A 19,491-nucleotide genomic window follows, 5' to 3' on the forward strand; every position below is an offset into this window, starting at 1 on the left:
GCAGCCTGCCTTAACCCACCTCCCTGTTCTCATTTTTGTAGAATGCTTCAACAGGTGACTGCAGGTACTCACACCCATCCAGTCCTCCATCAAGGCACCATCATCCTTCCTGTATCAACAGCAGCCTGCCCTAACCACCTGCCTGTTCTCATTGTTGTAGAATGTGTCAATAGGGGACTGCAGGTCCTCACAACCACTGAGTCCTTCATCAAGGCACCATCATCCTTCCTGTATCAACAGCAGCCTGCCCTTCAACAGGGGACCGGAGGTCCTCACACCCATCCATACCTTCATCAAGGCACCATCATCCTTCCTGTATCAACAGCAGCCTGCCCTAACCACCTGCCTGTTCTCATTGTTGTAGAGTGCTTCAACAGAGGACTGCAGGTCCCCACAACCACCCAGTCCTTCATCAAGGCACCATCATCTATCCTGTATCAACAGCGGCCTGCCCTTCAACAGGGAACTGCAGGTCTTCACACCCATCCAGTCCTTCATCAAGGCACCATCATCCGTCCTGTATCAACAACAGCCTGCCCCAACTCACCTCACTGTTCTCATTGTTGTAGAGCGTAGGAACGTACCATAAGTTTGCCATGGTTACCCCCATTTTCTGCCTGATGTTAGTGTGCTTGACTGTGTTCACTGGGATCCTGCTATTTCACCCACAATTGGCATACTGGTGCCCCCTTATAAGTCCCTAGTGTATGGTACTCAGGTACCCAGTGCATTGGGGTTCCAGGGGATCCCTAAGGGCTGCAGCATATCTTTTGCCGCCCATAGGGAGCCTATGCAAAGGCTCCTGCAGGACTGCCATTGCAGCCTGCGTGAAAAGGTGCATGCACTCTTTCACTGCCATTTACACTCCACCAGGTCACTTATAACTCACCCCTATAGCAGGCCCTCCAGCCATGAGGGCAGAGTATCTGTGTGTGAGGGCACCCCTGCACTAGCAGAGATGCCCCCAAGACCTCCAGGACCATCTCCCCAGATTTTGTGAGTGTGGGGACGCCATTGTACACGTGTACTATAGGTCACTACCTATGTCTATCTACATAATGGTAACTCTGAACATAGGCATGTTTGGTATCAAACATATTGGAATCATACCCGAAGGCTTTTTCAAGCATTGGTTGATTAATTCCATGCACTCTGGGAGCTCCTTAGAGGACCCCCAGTATTGCTATTCCAGCCTTCTGAGGTTATCCAGGCAGCCTCAGCTGCTGCCACCTCTCAGACAGGTTTCTGCCCTCCTGTTACTTGAAAAGCTTAAGCCCAGGAAGGCAGAACAAATGATTTCCTTTGGGAGAGGGTGTTACCCTCTCCCTTTACAGATAGGTGCTACAGGCTTGGGAGGGGCAGCCTCCCCAAGCCACTGGAAATGCTTTGAAGGGCACATTTGGTGCCCTCCTTTCATAATCCAGTCTACACCTGGACCCCCAGCCCCTGCTCTGGCATGAAATTGGACAAAGGACAGGGGAATGACCACTCCTCTGTCCATCACTACTACAGGGGTGGTGCTCAGAGCTCCTCCAAAAGGTCCCAGGGTTGTGCCATCTTGGATTCCAAATTGTCAGGGAACTCTGGGAGCATCTGAGTGGCCAGTGTCTGAAGGTGATGTCAGAGCCCTCCCCTGATAGGTGCTTACCTGTTTAGCTGACCAATTCCCCTTTCAGGGCTATTTAGGGTCTCTCCTTTGGGTGGTTCTTCAGATTCGGATTGCAGGACTCCAGGAGGATTCCTCTGCATCCTCCACTTCAGTGGAGAAGTGTGGCTCAATGGTTAGAGCGGCAAACCCTGAAGCAGAGATCTGGCTCAAGACCAGGGTTCAAGTCCCGCTTCGGCAAGTCTTGGGCTCAATTCCCCTTGACCAGATAATTCTCGCCTCGGTGCCTAATCTAATTCATGGGTCCCACTCTGCAACTCTGGGCAATAGCTTGCTTAATCTCCACAACGGCCCCAACAGCGCTTGGATGCCTGGCTTCACCCTGGGGGTGCTCAGGAGTGGGTGCCTCACAGGGAAAAGCCAGGAGGGGTTCCATAGCGGTATGAGTACAGCGCCTTGAGACCCTAACGGGTGAGTAGTGCGCTATACAAGTGCTAATTTACATTTTTTTTTTTTACATTTACCTTCTCACCAATGAAACTGCATCTGGACCCTCCAGAAACTCTACAAAGGAGAGGGAGGCGAAGGACGCGGAGCGCAGAGGCCGCTGCTCAGACCACGGCTTCTCTGCTCTCCCGAAATCCCTGTGAGGCAAGGCAGCACCCCCCTCCCCCAGGCAGAGGCAGAGGCAGGGTGGCTCCTGAGACCAAAGCACGGAGCATGGGGCACGGCGGCTGAGAGGTTGAGAGGCCGCGGCCATTCTGCGCTTCCGAAATCCCTGCGAGGCAAGGTGGGGTGCTTTTGGAGTGCTTTGGAGCACAGCGATTTGAAGGCTCCAAGCTGAAGGCCTGATGACCTGAAGGCTTCTCTTTTCCCCTGCCCCCTGTACCGGTCCTTGAGTGTGACCTGGCGCCTAGAAGAAAAGCGCTAGAGCTGGTGTCAGTGTGGGGAGCGTGGCAGCGAGGAGCTGCAGAAAGAAGCTGCTGGGTGCTGACCGGCTTCAGCTCCCGGCTCCAGTGAAATTGTATCAGCGAATTGGTGTCCCCAAAACAGCAGTGGCTGACAGCGATGGCAAACAGTGGTAAGGAGCGGCAATTTGCGGTAGACTGTGGCTGCAACTGCGACAGGCTGTAAGGGCAAGCGGCTGGGAGGTGGATGGCGATCCAACCTGCCCCATTTTGTAATGAGCAGGAAGGGTGCAGCTGGACAGTCCAGAGTGCAGAGTGCAGCAGTAGCCCTGGGGGCAGCGTCCGTCTGTCCATCTTCTGCCCTGTTTTGTTTTAAGCATCAGCCTCCTGTGTTCGGCGTGATTTTCATGCGTTGTTGTCAGTGCTGGAGCCAGATCTGATGAGCCTGATCTGATGAGCTGAGTTTTTCACCGGGTTATGTAGTGTTTCCTGGGCTCCCTGTGCCTTCTGCGCGCCTCCTATTCCCAGGTGGGGGAAAGAGGAATCCACAAGTAAAGTCTTGGCAGTATCTTGGTAGTACCTAGAGACTGGCCTCTCCTCTCTCTCTACTCTTTTGTGAGCCGATTGGTGCAAGGGCACATAAGGCAAATTCAGCAGGAGGAAGTATAGCTGCGGCCTCTCTTGGTGGGATCCTTGTGCTGGCCAGCGAGTCATAATCTGTTGGTCTTTCGGAGCCCCACAACTCAATGTTTTAATATTTCCAAGAGTGAGTGGATACTGAGCGGACACTTGGAGGTGACAGCTGGAGGCGAAAGCAAGTGTTGCACCCTTTGCAGGAGGAGGAGAAGGAGGAGGGGGTCCAGAGAGTACAGGAGAGGAGAGTACAAAGGGGTGTGAGTATAAAGGGGTGAGAGATGGGCAGACGGAAGGGGGGCTCCCCCAAGATTGGCCCTCATTATGACATTGGCGGTAAGTGCAGCTTACCGCCATGCTGATTGCCGCCAACATACCGCAACAGTGGCGGTATAAAGCTACATGTATTATGGCCCACACATAAAAATCCGCCACTATACAGACACACACACAAGTCTGCCACACCAAAGGTCAGTGATAAACTGGCAGTACCAAAACCCAATCCGTGGCAGCCATCAGAAATACGCCCACAGCATTATGACCCACGAATCACCACGGCGGACATTCAACCGCGGTAAACCACTGGCGGTACATACCGCCGCGCTCAAACTACACACACCTGACATACATACACACACCACACTCACACCACTATAAAACACACACACACATTACCCACAACCCTTACCACTACAAACAATTTACAACTGAGAGAGAGACACGCCAGGAGCACCCACAGAACCCGAGCCACAGAACACCATCACCCATACACCATCCACGCACCTCACAGCACACACCCCAACACATCACCCCACACACACTCACACACACCACTCACACTACACCCAAGGCACAACAAGGACACCCCAGGTTCTCAGAGGAGGAGCTAAGGGTCATGGTGGAGGAAATCATCTGGGTAGAGCCACAGCTATTCGGATCACAGGTGCAGCAGACATCCATTGCTAGGAAGATGGAGCTATGGCGGAGTCGTGGACAGGGTCAACGCCGTGGGACAGCACCTCAGAACAAGGGATGTCATAAGGAAGAGATGGAACGACCTATGGAGGAAGGTGCGTTTCGTGGTTGCAAGACACCAGATAGCTGTACAGAGGACTGGCGGTGGGCCCCCACAACTAACAACAGGAGGAGCAAGTCTTGGCGACCATGCATCCTGAGGGCCTGACAGGAGTAGCTGGAGGACTGGACTCTGGTAAGTCGACTCTATACTATTATCACCCCCCTACCAGCATGCCATCACATACCCCTACCCTCACCCCCATCACCCCACCACCTCACATACACCCCATGATCATAACCCACACATCCCAGTAATCAGCACTGCATGCACCACCAATGCATGGACACCACTCACAGCCCTGCATGGACACCCATTACCACAGCATGCACACTAGTGACAATGGCCCTCATTCTGACCTTGGCGGGCGGCGGAGGCCGCCCGCCAAAGTCCCGCCGTCAGGTTACCGTTCCGCGGTCGAAAGACCGCGGCGGTAATTCTGACTTTCCCGCTGGGCTGGCGGGCGGTCGCCTTCAGACCGCCAGCCAGCCCAGCGGGAAAGAGGCTTCCACGATGAAGCCGGCTCGGAATCGAGCCGGCGGAGTGGAAGCTGTGCGACGGGTGCAGTTGCACCCGTCGCGTATTTCACTGTCTGCGCAGCAGACAGTGAAATACATGTAGGGGCCCTCTTACGGGGGCCCCTGCAATGCCCATGCCAGTGGCATGGGCACTGCAGGGGCCCCCAGGGGCCCCGCGACCCCCCCTACCGCCATCCGGATCTCGGCGGTCCGACCGCCGGGATCTGGATGGCGGTAGGGGGGGTCGGAATCCCCGCGGCGGTGCAGCAAGCTGCGCCGCCGCGGAGGATTCAATGGGGCCGCGGTACACTGGCGGGACCCCGCCAGTGGTGCCGGTCCGACCGCGGCTTTACCGCCGCGGTCGGAATCCCCATTGGAGCACCGCCGGCCTGTCGGCGGTGCTCCCGCGGTCCTCCGCCCTGGCGGTCAAAGACCGCCAGGGTCAGAATGACCACCAATAATCACTTAGCCAATCAAATCACAACTCACACAAGCCAAAGCAGCCTTGGTAATAACAACCATAGGGGGAAACATACCCATGCACAAGATGTCACACGCAGTAAGAATAACACTGCATTTACATCCCCACAGGACCCCCACACAACGTCACCGGAGAGGAGGTGCCAGCAACATCCAGGCCCCCCCGAAGAGGCCCACATTGATGACAGCAGCTCTGCACGCCTGGATCAGGATGACCAACCTGGCCCATCAGGGACCTCTGGACAGTCGGTGACCCAGGCACAGTCCCAAACCACCACAGAGCCTCCCTCCACAGGAAACACCAGCACAGCACCCACCCAGAGGGCCCATCCCTCTCTCCCCAGGACACGTCAATCAGCAGTGTGTCCACCACTACAGGGACCCCAGGCAACCCCACAAACACAGGACGATCAGGGACCTGGGGTCAGTGGCAGTGGGCACACGGTTCAGGGGACAGAGGCAAAAGGAAGTTGGGAGGACTGCTGTGCCACAGGGGGAGGACAGGCCCAAGGAACCGACTCTCCACGAGGCACTCACCAACATCCTGGGAGCATACCACCATTCCGAGGAGACTATGGGCCAGATACTGGCCAAGTTGCAGGAGACCCAGAGGCTGCAGGAGGGATAGTACCTGGGGATCAGGGAGTACCTGAGGGACATCCACACCACCCTGGTCACCATTGCAGGGGTGCTGACAGACATGGCCAACACCATGAGGGAGGCAGTGGCACACCAACGGGCCCCTGATACTAGCCACACCGATGAACAGCTCTCCACCTCCTCTGACGCTAGTGGACAGGAGGACCGGCCACAGGAACAACAGGCCACCAGCACCCCTCCCCCTACAGAAGGAGAACCACCACGCAAAAGGTCCCTGCAATCCAGGCAGAAGCCAGACCCCGCCAGGAAATAAGACTCCCCTGAAAGTCACCCTTGTGTCCCACTCTGTCACCCTGTCCACCTTGAACTGTCATTGCCCCAATCCCTATGCCCCCTTGGACAATGCACCTGTGATACCAATAGACTTGACTCTATCCTGGACTTTCCTCCATCATCAACCAAGCCCATTGCAATAACCCCTACACTTATTATCACATAGATAAACACCCTTGGAACTAACACAAGTAAGGAGTCTGCCAATTGATTGAAATATGTATTAGTTTAACAAGCTGTAAACATTGCATTGAAATATGTATTAGTTTAACAAGCTGTAAACATTGCAATTCAAATGTACAGTTATATATACATAGGTATGACCTGTAGTGGGCAGAAGTAAACACACCAGGAGACAGAGTGGGGCACAGATATCTGAAAATAGAGATGCCAAAGCGTACAGTAAGCGGCCATAGAATTTGGAAAATCAGGCTCCCATGTACAATGTCCAACACAAAACTGCAATGGAAGGTGAAGTTACAGTGTCTTACCTGTGTGTCACTGGAAGTACTGTTGAATTATAGTTGTTCTGTTGTCCATATCCTCTTCCTCTGCCTCCTCTTTGTCACTGTCCACAGGCTCCACCGCTGCCACACAACCATCTCCAGCCTCATCCTTCTGCAAAAAAGGCACCTGGCGTCTCAAGGCCAGGTTGTGCAACATGCAACATGCAACGATGATCTGGCACACCTTCTTGGGTGAGTAGCACAGGGATCCACCTGTCAGATGGAGGTGCCGGAATCTGGTCTTCAGGAGGTCAAAGGTGCGCTTAATGATCCTCCTTGTTCGCCCATGTGCCTCATTGCAACGTTCCTCTGCCCTTGTCCTGGCATTATTTACTGGGGTCAGTAGCCATGAGAGGTTGGGGTAACCAGAGTCACATGTAAATATTGAGGGATACCTGTTAGCCAGACACTCACCCTTTGGGCCAAACCCACACCCATATACCAACAGACACTTGGTGGGGACCATAAGCTCACCTATTAGCCACACCCTGTGCCTCTGGAGTTGAGACATCACACATGGAATGCTGCTATTCCTAAAAATAAAGGCATTATGCACAGACCCAGGATACTTTGCATTGACATGGGGGATGTCCGCCAGGCACACTATCTGCACATTCAGAGAGTGAAAGCTCTTTCGATTTCTGAACACCTGTTCATTTCTCGGGGGGGAGACAAAGGCAATATGTGTACCATCAATAGCACCAATGATGTTGGGGATATGTCACAGTGCATAGAAATCTGCCTTCACTGTGGCCAAGTCCTCCACCTGGGGGAAAACGATGTAGCTGCGCATGTGTTTCAGCAGCGCAGACAACACTGTGGTCAGCACGTTTGAGAACATAGGCTGTGACATCCCTGATGCCATGGCCACTGTCGCTTGGAAGGAACCACTTGCCAGGAAATGGAGCACTGACGGGACCTGCACTAGAGGGGGGGTACCTGTGGGGTGGCGGATAGCTGAAATCAGGTCTGGCTCCAATTGGGAACACAGTTCTTTGATTGTGGCCCTATCAAATATGTAGGTTAGGATAATGTGCCTGTCCTCCATTGTCACCAGGTCCACTAGGGGTCTGTACACGGGGGATGTCTCCATCTCCATCCTCACCAGTTGAACTCTAGGGTGAAAAACGGTGAGCAGAAGGTCATATTCAAACATTTTCTCAGATTAATGAGCAATTTTTGCTTTACAGAAACAGTATCTGAACTCGTAAGTCAGTTGATGTGCCAATGTCTGCTGTGATGCAGTTAGGTGCCGTGGACTGTGCCCCCCTGAAATCGCGGCTGCCTGACCTGTGAGGAGGGACAAGTGGAAATGAGGTAATTCCGCTGGCGTTGTGCGCCGTTGCGGTCGGCGCTCGATGACCGCCGTGCAACACCGCATTGGTTATCATTGAGGCCTATGGGTCCAAGGAGCCAATGGCGTTGTATGCCGGCGGTGACGGTACGCACCGCCGCAGACGTGACTGCCATTTTCTATCTGTTCACTCACTTGCTACCTGACCTTCAACAGGAGAGGACCTACACTGCAAGTGCTGCTGTGACCTGTGTCTGGAAGCAACAATGGCTCAAGTGTCTGGGGAAAGGGCCCCTGTCTTCACTTCGGAGCAGTTGGAGAGGCTGGTGGATGGGGTCCTACCCCAGTACCCTATACTCTATGGTCCCCCAGACAAACAGGTGAGTACACTGTGAGCATGATGCGTGGGGCATGAATGTATGGATTGCTGTTTGTATAAGCTTTGTGTGGGGGGGGTCTGAGGGGTCCTGTGCAGAGTGCTGCATGTATGGTGGTCAATGTATGTGCGTAAGAGGATGGGGGATATGGTGGGCCATGAGCATAACACTCAGGACAGCATGACTAATGCCTTTTCTGCTGTATTTTTTCTGCAGGTCAGCGCCCATCAGAAAAAGGGTATTTGGCGTGCCATCACCAAGGAGGTGCGGACCCTAGGGGTCTTTGACCGGCGGAGCACCCACTGCCGCAAACGGTGGGAGGGCCTGCGCCACTGGGCAAGGAAGACAGCAGAGGCGCAGCTGGGGCTGGCCTCCCAACGAGGAAGGGGTGCCCGTCGTACCCTGACCCCCCTGATGTTTCACATCTTGGCAGTGGCCTATCCGGTGTTGGATGGGCGCTTGAAGGCATCGCAGCAGCCACAAGGGGGTGAGTACAGATTCAGAATCATGACTTTGCGCACATTAAGGTGTTCCCTGGGTAGGGGGTGTGGGCTGTGGGTGCACCTAGGCCAGGGCGAACATGGCAGGGTAGGTTCAATGATGGGCAAGCTCAGATGCACTCCAACCCCAATAATGTTAGTGGGCATCTACTACTGGGCAGGGTCCTGTTGGTTTCAGGTGTGCAGCTAATGGCGTTAGGCAATGTACCCCATAGCCTGGTGACTAGCATTGTAACTGGTAACGCATGGCCTAGTGCATAGGGCTGTTCCCTGTGAGTTGTGTACGCCAATGGTAATGTTGTTGCTGGCATTGACCAAGGGTATCCTCTGTCTCTTCCCCCCCCTTTTCATCTTGTCACCCTGTCCTTGTGTGCATTAGCATCATCTGGCGGAGGAGCAGAGGCACCGGCGACGGAGGGAGCTGCATACCACATGGGCCAGGAGGCCGAATCCACCGACGGTGAGGGCACCAATGGGACAGAGGGCGAGGGGAGCACCATGACGGAGACAGGAGGGGACAGTACTGACAGCGACACCTCCTCCGATGGAAGCTCCCTGGCAGTGGCAGACACCTGTGTCTACCCCAACTACAGGTACAGCCGCCACCCCCGTACCAGCACCGCCCTCCCAGGAGTCCCTCAGCACATTTCCCGTGCCCACTCACCCAGGAGAGTGACCATCTCCTTCGCCCCAGGCACCTAAGGCCCTGCCCCAGTCAGCCCTGCTGCCTTCAGTTGGGAGGCTATTGACCTCCTGAGATCCCTCTCTGTTGGGCAGTCAACCACAATGAATGCCATCCAGGGCCTTGCAGGGCATTTGCAACAAACAAATGCATACCTGGAGGGCATTCACTCAGGCGTGGCGGCCCCACAGAGAGCATTCCGGGCTATGGCCAACTCACTGATGCAGCCATTGTCCCTGCCTCCCACTTCCTCTACTCAGTCTCAATCCCCTCAACCCCAGCCTATCCCATGCACACCTTCAGACCAGCAATCACCCAAATCAACACACAGAATTGGCTCAGGCAAACACAAGCACCACACTTCATCTCACAGGCACTCACACAAGCACCATCTACATGCAGACACACCAGCATCCACTGCCTCCACTGTGACCCCCTCCACCTCGTCGTCCACCTCCCTCCCAGTAGCGTCTCCACTCACACCTGCATGCACTACATCCTCATCTACTACCTCCATCACCAGCACGCCTATCATTACACGCCCCTCACTGGCAGTCACCACCCCCACATCCATGCACACGTCCCCTGTGTCCTCTCCCACTGTGTCTGTGACCCCTCCTCCCAAAGTACACAAACGCAAGCACTCAGACACCCAACAGCCATCCACCTCACAACATCATCCAGCCCATGCACCTGCTTCCAAACACAGCAGACTGACAGCTCCTCCAACCACTCCCTCTTCCTCCACACCCAAACCTTCACCCTCTTCCTGCCCCAGTGTCCCTAAGAAGCTTTTCCTCGCCAACATTGACCTATTCCCTACCCCTCTGCTCCCTGTCCTTCTCCGCGGGCCAGGGTGGCCAGAACCTAGCCCAGCACCTCAGCCACCATGGCCACTGTGGTTTCTGCAGAAAATGCAGGTGTGAGAGGCTCCAAGCAGGCACCCGTCAGCCCAGCCAGTGTGCCAGCACCACCTGCCAAGGCCAAGAAGGGTCCGCCACCTAGCAAGGGTAAGAAGGGGACACCAGCCAGCAAGGGGAAGGAGGCACCACCAGCCAGCAAGGGAAAGGAGGCACCACCAGCCAGCAAGGGGAAGGAGGCTCCACCAGCCAGCAAAGGCAAGAAAAATACACCAGCTGGCAGAAGCAAGGAGGCACCACCATCTGAAAAAGGCCAGGAAGGGGCACACTACACCAGCCATCGCACTTCAGCCATCCAAGGCTGCAGGTGAAGGCCTGGAGGCTACCACCACTGCAGCCAGCACCGCTACCTGCACTGCAGGCAGCACTGCCACCTGTCCCGCCGCAAGCAGAACCATTGCCAGCAGCAGCAGCCCCAGTTGGCAGCCATCCGAGGCTGCAGGGGAAGGCCTGGAGGCTACCACCACCGCGGCCAGCACCATCACCTGCCCCGCCACAAGCAGCACCACTGCCAGCAGCAGCAGCCCCAGTGGGCAGCCGTCCGAGGCTGCAGGTGAAGGCCTGGAGGCTACCACCACTGCGGCCAGCACGCTACCTGCACAGCGGCCAGCACCGCCAGCAGCACCACTGCCAGCAGAAGCAGCCCCAGTGGGCAGCCGTCCGAGGCTGCAGGTGAAGGCCTGGAGGCTACCACCATAACTGACAGTACCGCCACCTGCAGCGCAACTGACATCCACTGAGCAGCTGTCACCGCCGGCGAGCATTGTGTAGTAGTGACTACATGGGCTGCAGTGCGTCCTGGCCCCTGGAACACCTGTCAGTGTGACACCCAGGTGAGAAACTGTGACCTTGCCCCATCCAGGACGAAGCACAGTGGACACACAACCCCCTCCAGAACCAGTGGAAGAAGGCATCCACTCACCCCCTCCTTGGCAGGATGAAGCACACTGGGCACAAGGCCCCCTCCAGAACCAGTGGAAGAAGGCATCCATTCACCCCCTCCTTGGCAGGATGAAGCACACTGGGCACAAGGCCCCCTCCAGAACCAGTGGAAGAAGACATCCACTCACCCTCTCCTTGGCAGGGTGAAGCACACTGGGCACAAGGCCCCCTCCAGAACCAGTGGAAGAAGGCATCCACTCACTCCCTCCTTGGCAGGATGAAGCACACTGGGCAAAAACCAGGACCAGTGGAGATGCCATCCACTATAGAGACTGCGGCTTTGCACTCCCCAGGACCAAGCAGTGGTCAAACCAACCACTAGAAAGACTGTGGCTTTGCACTCCTCAGGCGCAAGCAGTGGGCATGAAGCCCCCTCCAGGCCAGTGGCGTTGTACCATCTTCCGGCTGAGGTGCCCCCCATTCCCCGTCCCCCTGAGGTGCCTGTGTTTTTTCGACCTGATGCCCCTGCAGTGTTCTCTACGTATTGAGGCAGGAGTCAAGTGTGGCCTTGGCCTCTGTGTTATGGCCCGGTGGGCCATTTATATTTTGGGGTGGGCATTGTCCCTCCTTTTGTATATATTGTACATACTGTTTATTGTTTAAGGACGTATATATCTAAAACTGTACTATTACACTCATTTTATTCCATTCCTTTTGTCCTTGCATTATTCCTGAAGGTTACGGGGTGTATATGTAATGTTGTTGCATCTGCTTGTGTGTATGGTGTTGGAGGTAGGGGTGGGGGTGTTGCGTGTGTGTGCCACTCTCTTTTACCTCCCCCCCTCCCTTGTGTGCTTGGTGCAGTACTCACCGTTGTCATCTTCGCCGGCGTTCGTGCTCCTGGTGTATGAGATGGAACACCAGCATTGGAAATAAGTGCAGCTCGGGCTCCATGGTGTCGTGGTTCTTCCCTGAAGGTCGAGGTGAGTTGTTTCCCTTCAGAATACTGTTTCTGCCGTGCTTTTGATGGCGTTGGTACCGCCCCAGAAAGGGTGGCGGATAGGACTGTTGTAATGCAGTGGGCGGTACAATGTCTTCCGTCTGGCTGTTGGCAGTTACCGCCGCGGTGTTTGTTGCTACCGCCGTGGCGGTCGGTGTGTTAAAGTGGCTGTCTGTGTTGCCGGTTTCCGCCGTGGTCATGATTCCATTTTTTTTACCGCCGACCTGTTGGGGGTGTTACAGCCGCTTTATCACTGACCGCCAGGGTTGTAATGAGGGCCTTAGTGTCTAAGATGCCTAAAGCTTCCAATGTCTATAAGCATCAATTAGTAAGCCCTCTAATGACGGACCTGGAGTCTAGCAGAACTAGTCCTGATAACCATGGGGCTCAGTTAAAAGTTTTCCATCTACCCCCGGAATCTAACCCATATGTGCTTGTAATTACAAATGTTCCTAAGCTCCGAACGAATAGAGTGGAGACTTATATAGAGTTAAAAAAATAGGCCATCCATTGGCGGCATGTTAATGCTAAATTTGAATTTTTTATGGTACCTTCAATATTAATGGTGAGGAGCGTGGGATGGGTGGGCCCGCTGAATAAGCTTGGAGTGGGAGATTGTATTGTTATTAACTTTACTCACCTGCCCTGGTCCAACAGATTTTCCTAAACTCCTGCAGAGCTAGCCCCTTAGCTGGGGGTGTTTCTTTGTGTAGACTCTCAACCTTCTGTCCCCCAGTACCTGAACTCGCCCCTAGTGATTTAACACTTGGCCCTAGAGGTCCATGTGCACCATGTGTTACAGTCTGAATGTAGGCAACCTCCATCTTCCCTCCCAGACGTGGATTGACACATAGTCAAAGTTACACAGGGTGTCCCTGGGATAATGGGGCCGGGATTAACCACTGGGGAGTGCATTACTTCTAGAGATAAGGAATTTAGGGGATCCAGAGTAAGCAGCCTGGATGAAGAGAGGATTGCCAATGCGGATTCCATGGGTCTTACCCAAATTATACAGCTAGCCCAGAATGATATACCGGCTACTGTGCTTGGTTGGAACATGGCCGGCTCTGAATTCACTGGGATGTGCGATACCATTGGAGATAAAGAAGTTGGGGGACCTAAAGTGGGTAGTTCAGCAGTAGATCTAATGGGCAGTCCGAACTCTATGAGCCCCACACAGATTGCATTACAAGCCCAGAATGATGCACAACAAGCCCAGGATGATGCACCGGTCACACTCCTTAGCCTGAATATAGCCGGGCTTGAGTCCAAAATGTGAATTCTAGACTGGGGCCCTTTTATAGATGAGCACAAGATATGCCTGTTCCAAGAGACATGGGCCCTGGGCCCAAGCACAGATTCGGTTTTAAGAGTTTTTGGGTCCCAGCGCGTAAGGTGACTTCTGGGAGACCCTTGGTTGGTTTACTTATATGGCTTAGCTGTTCCCTCAAGTGTCAGGTTGAGGAAGTGGACATGGGTTGTGCTGACTTGCAAGGCTTAACATTATCCACCCAAAGAGAAAACCCCCTACTATTGGTGAATATAAATAGCAGGAGTGTGGGAAGTAACTGCGAGTCTGATGCTTTAACTGTTCTTGATAATATCTTATCCAGTAGATCCACTAACCATTACATCTTAATGACAGGGGACTTCAATGCTAATTTTGAGCCTTATCCTCTGTGCCCAAGAGCTTTACCAAGAAGAGGACATTTTTTGGGGTATCCCACAATTAGCAATAAACAAAAGTCTCAAAATGGCTTACCAAATTGTTGATATTACAATGGTCTCCTCACTTGTAACGGTCGCTCCTGCTCAGATGCTAAACCTTGTCCCACTTTCAGACGTGGAGCTTACAGGAGCTATATTGATTACCTTACATTAGACATTCGTTTGTGGCGGCATATGGTCAATATGGTGGTAAAAGAACATGAAGAAATCGACCACGACCCGTTGATTCTATCTATTAGGGGTCTGCTGCCCACAATAGAGGCCCCTGATCCCAGGGACTATGTGCAGCAGTTTACCATGACAAATAACACACAGAATGTCAAGTGGGATGTTGTTAATTCCTCTCTAGGCTCCCTTTCATCAATATATAGCCTTCTGGCAGACCAAATGGAGCATACGCTCCATTTACTTGAGGATGATAATAGGCTCCTGGTTGCTCACATGGAACTATTCAACACTTTAAAAAAACTTTTTACTAAAGAAGTTGTTGCTAAAACAGGAAACAGGTGTAGCAAGAGGTGGTTCAACCATTCATGCAGGGAAACCAAGCACAAATTATTGAGGGACCTGAGAAGGGGGATTAGAAAGCCAATAAAACAGTCAAGGAAGAGCTATAGGTGGGAACTTTCCAAAGCACAAAGAAGTTGGGAGGAGAAAGGATGGGCTGCTCTCTTGGAGACTGCAAGAGCTAATGATGCCTCCAAGTCTTAGAAGCTGATTTCAAATGACAGTGGTCATTTCCGACCCTTGCCTGGTACTTCGATTCTCCCAGCAGTATGGGTAAACCATTTTAGGTCACTTTACTCAGGGGTAAATTAACCTAATTTCAGGTAGCTAATCAGCATTAGGGAAATTGGTGTTCCTCCAATTCAGTTTTCCCTAGGCAAAACTAAGGCAGCAATAGCTTCCCCAAGTGGGGAAAGGCCCCGGTCCTGATAAGGTACCTGGCAATCTTTACAAATCAAAAACCAATATCTGGGCCCCCTACATGAACAAGGTTTATAATGAAGTTGCCGCAGGAGCACCTATTCCTTGCAGATGGAGGGGAGCTGAGATAGTTCCCCTTTTTAAGAAAGGCAGTCCTTGCGACCCTTTTAATTATCGTCCAATAAGCCTACTCGACAACTTTCAAAAATGTTTGCCGAAGCAGATTTTAAACCTGCAGTTAGTACGATAGATCAAGTCCTGAGGTTTTTGGCAACTAAATGGAGGACTGTGGACATCGGAGGTAGAAATCTATATGTGGCCTTCATTGACCTTCGAGCGGCCTTTGACCTGGTACCCAGGAATACATTATGGCTGACACTGACCAACATGGGAGTCCCTAAAGGTCTTTTGAACCTTAATGTCCGACTTCATGAAGGCACTTTTGCCTGAATCAGGAGTGGCAAGGATGGTGAATTAACAGACCCAGTTACTATTGAGAGAGGAGTAAGACAAGGCTGTGTCCTTGACCCTACCCTCTTTCTTTTATATATAAACAACTGTATTAAGTATTTAACTAATTGTAATAACGATTCACCTAGGTTGGAAGGTAAGAAAATCCCAGGACTGCTTTATGCGAATGATAACATCATCTTGGCAAAATCACCCCTGAGACTGCAAAATCTGGTTGACCAATTTTGTTTATTTTGTAGAGACTTTGGCCTGGAAGTCAATGTCGGAAAAACTAAGTTTATGGTCTGAAGCTTGTGAAAGAAGAAAGTGAAAGCTAGTATATTTATGAATTCTATTCCATTAGAAAGGGTCAACAAATTTGATTATTTGGAGATTAGGCTGATGGACTCAGGTAGATGGGATGCACATATCAGAAAAGGAGCATACATTATATGCCAAAGAGGAGGGGCTTTGGGGCGTAAAGCCAGAGCTGTAGTTAGCCCCCCCATTAACCCCACTGCAGAAATTTACAATGTTCAGATCCGGGGCACTGCACTATATGGTGCAGAGCTGTGGGGCTTCCAACGACAGCTGGATGCCCTACGAATTAAAGAGAACGGTTTTATCAGATATATAGCCAGGATGGGGAAGGGTACCCCGATGATCCCCCTTAGACTTGATCTCGGGATGAATAGCATTAAACATGTAATGGGTTTGAGGCCTCTCTTATATTGGATCCGCCTTTGGAGAACAGAGGAACTAGAACCTTGTTGCGAGGCAATCAAAGACCTTATGAGGAATCAATGTACCTGGAAAAAGGTCAGTTGGCTGAGGGAGATGAAATCCGTCTGGGATGACTTGGTTTTCCCCCAATTTTTACTGCCCGATGGTCGCAAAATAGTTCTGAGGCCAATAAATGCATAAATTGCAATTCATGCGTGGGGTCAACCGAACATGTGCTTACTTCAGTCCCCTATATAAGAGTCCAAGGGAAAAATAGATTATCCCGTTGCGCAAGGCCTTGTTTTTATACGACCCTGCCAAGGCTCATAGAATTTGCAAATATGATCCATCCACACTGGTAGTAAGTGCGGTTACTAAATATTTGTCAGCAGCTTGGTCCATTCGCCATAGGGCTACTACATTACTAGGTTTCAGTGTTTAGCCTGCATTATGGGTAAATAACTATTTGACCATGTGGTTTGGACAGGGCTTTGGAACAACTTTCTTTTAGACAATATGTGGGTAATCATTCTGTGTTTCTGCTATTTTGTCAACAGTGTTAGCCGCAAAGAGTTATTTGTGTCATTTTAACATGAATCCGATATCTGTTTTAAGTTATGTTATAAGCTTTCTGCCACACTGCGTATGTGTCTCTAATGATTTGATTGTGCTTAAATTGAGGGTTTCCTTGTTTAGTTTTTTTTGGCAAATCTTGTCCCCCAGTTTCTTTGCTCATATGATTGCGCAGGTAGTGGGCCCTTTCTTTTCAAAGTATGTTATCTAAATTATTATGAAACTGTATCACTGTATAACATCAACCTAGTACTTTATATCTTTGGTTGGACTGTTTGTTTTTATCTTGATGATGGTATTATCTGGGAAATTTGAATCTCTAACCACCTTTTACTGTTTTGTTGGCTTTGAACTACTTGTATTATTTTAACATTTTGATGCAGACGTTTTAGAAACCTTAGCATCTAAATGTTAAGTTATGCACCAGGAATAATGGTGGACTATAGTAAGCTACGGCCTATGACTGACTTTTTATTGCCAGTATTTGAAAGTTTTAGAGAAGATATTTTCATTCTAAACTTTATTTTAAGCCACTGTGAAAGCACAGTGATAACGAATGCACTTTATTTTTTTTATTATTTTATGTGTAACTTTTATGACCTATGGTCGAAATATGTATGATTTGATTTTTTTTTTAATTCTACAAACTGCAACAAAGAAGCAAAGACGACTTCTGCAACATTGTATCTTCAGCTCCTGCCAACAACTGCAACTGTTTCCCGGCAGTGCATCCTCAGAAGACAGCCTGTCTTCACCCTGCAACAGAAGAGCGAAGGAATCTCCCTTAGGGTGAAGGAGTAACTTCCCTGCTTCAGCAGGCACCTACTGCAACTACGACTGGCTGCGTGGATCCCCTCTCCTGCTGAGCTGGGTGGATCCTGCGTCACGGGTGGTGGACTGAAGTGGTCCAGACAGTCTTGACGTCCTACTGTCCAACTTTTGTGGAGGTGTTATGTAGCCATTTTAGCTAACGTTTTATACACTTTATTTTAGCAAACTAGGCCTGCCGTTGTGCACTTTAACCTAGATATGTTTTATTCTATGTTTCATCCCAAGGGAAAAAGTGATGTGGAGCGACGAAACCAAGATTTAAAGCAATCATTAACAGCCACAGTATTAGGTATGGGTCGTAGTTGGCTTAATCACCTGTATGGAGTCCAGAGAGCACTTAATAATCTGCCTAGAAGGTCCCTGTGGGTCGTACTTCATACGAGTGCGTGTTTGGAACTCAAATACATGTTCCAGATCTTGATGATCCTGGCGTGGAGACAGCAGAAACACCTTTTGACATAAATGAACGTGTCACTGTCTTGCAGGAATTACAACAGTTCTGTGACAACGCTTCTGCCAGTGCTGCCTCCATAAGAGTTAAGGATGTACCAATAACATCTACCAACTGGATTCCAAAGGTTGGGGATCTAGTATGTGAAAAGGGTGCTGTGAAAAAGGATTTTGGTCCTTCCTATTGTGCACCAGTCCCAGTCCTGCAAATACATGGTACCAGAATTGTTACTCTACCACTGCTACCTGGTTCTAAAGAAAACCGTTTTGTCCCCATTGACAATGTCAAGTTACATTTGGCCGAACCTGCACAGCAGACCAAAATGAACAACCAGTAGTACCCGATTATAGGAAGTTGGCTCTGTATGTACTATTTCAAAGTAAGAAATAGAATGCACAGAGTCCACGGGTTCCCCCTTAGAGGTAAGATAGTGGCAAAAATATATAATTCTAATGCTCTATTTTGTGGTAGTGCGGTCGAGCAGTAGGCTTATCAGAGGGTAGTGTTAAGCATTTGTTATACACACACAGGCAATAAATGAGAACACACTCTCAAAGACAAATTCCAGGCCAATAGGTTTTTATATAGAAAAATATATTTTCTTAGTTTATTTTAAGAACTACAGGTTCAAGATTTACAAACAATACTTTAAATGAAAGGTATTTCACTCAGGCAGTCCCTGGGCTAACCCAGTGGTCTTAGTCCCCTAACCTCACACAAAAGATGGTAAGAGAGAGATGAGGTTTTGTGTGAATTATCACAATAGCAGGTACAGTTTTGACAAAAATGGCAATAAGCTATTTTAAAAGTGGACAAAAAATCAACAGTTCCTGGGGGAGGTAAGTAAATGTTAAGTTCACAGGTAAGTAAAACACTTACAGGGTTCAAAGTTGGGTCCAAGGTAGCAGCTCAGGGCCGGTCAGGTGCAGAGGTCAAAGTGGTGCCCAAAACACATAGGCTTCAATGGAAATAGGGGTGCCCCGGTTCCAGTCTGCCAGCAGGTAAGTACCCGCGACTTCGGAGGGCAGACCAGGGGGGTTTTGTAGGGCACCGCAGGGGACACAAGCAGGCACAGAAAGTACACCCTCAGCGGCACAGGGGCGGCCGGGTGCAGAGTGCAAACAGGCGTCGGGTTTTCAATAGAGATCAATGGGGAGACCCGGGGGTCTCTTCAACGATGCAGGCCGGCGCAGGAAGGGCTCCTCGGGGTAGCCACCACTTGGGCTAGGCAAAAGGTCGCCTGGGGGTCGCTCCTGCACTGGAGTTTGGTTCCTTCAGGTCCTGGGGGCTGCGGGTGTAGTGTGGTTTCCAGGCTTCAGGTTCCTTGAAGCAGGCAGTCGCAGTCAGGGGGAACCTCTGGATTTCTTCTGCAGGCGTCACTGTGGGGGTTCAGGGGGGTCAACTCTGGCTACTCACGGGCTCGCAGTCGCCGGGGAGTCCTCCCTGTAGAGTTAGTTTTCCGCAGGTCGAGCCGCGGGCGTCGGGTGCAGAGTG

Source organism: Pleurodeles waltl, chromosome 9, assembly GCF_031143425.1.
Source record: "Pleurodeles waltl isolate 20211129_DDA chromosome 9, aPleWal1.hap1.20221129, whole genome shotgun sequence".
In the NCBI taxonomy this organism is placed as follows: Eukaryota; Metazoa; Chordata; class Amphibia; order Caudata; family Salamandridae; genus Pleurodeles; species Pleurodeles waltl.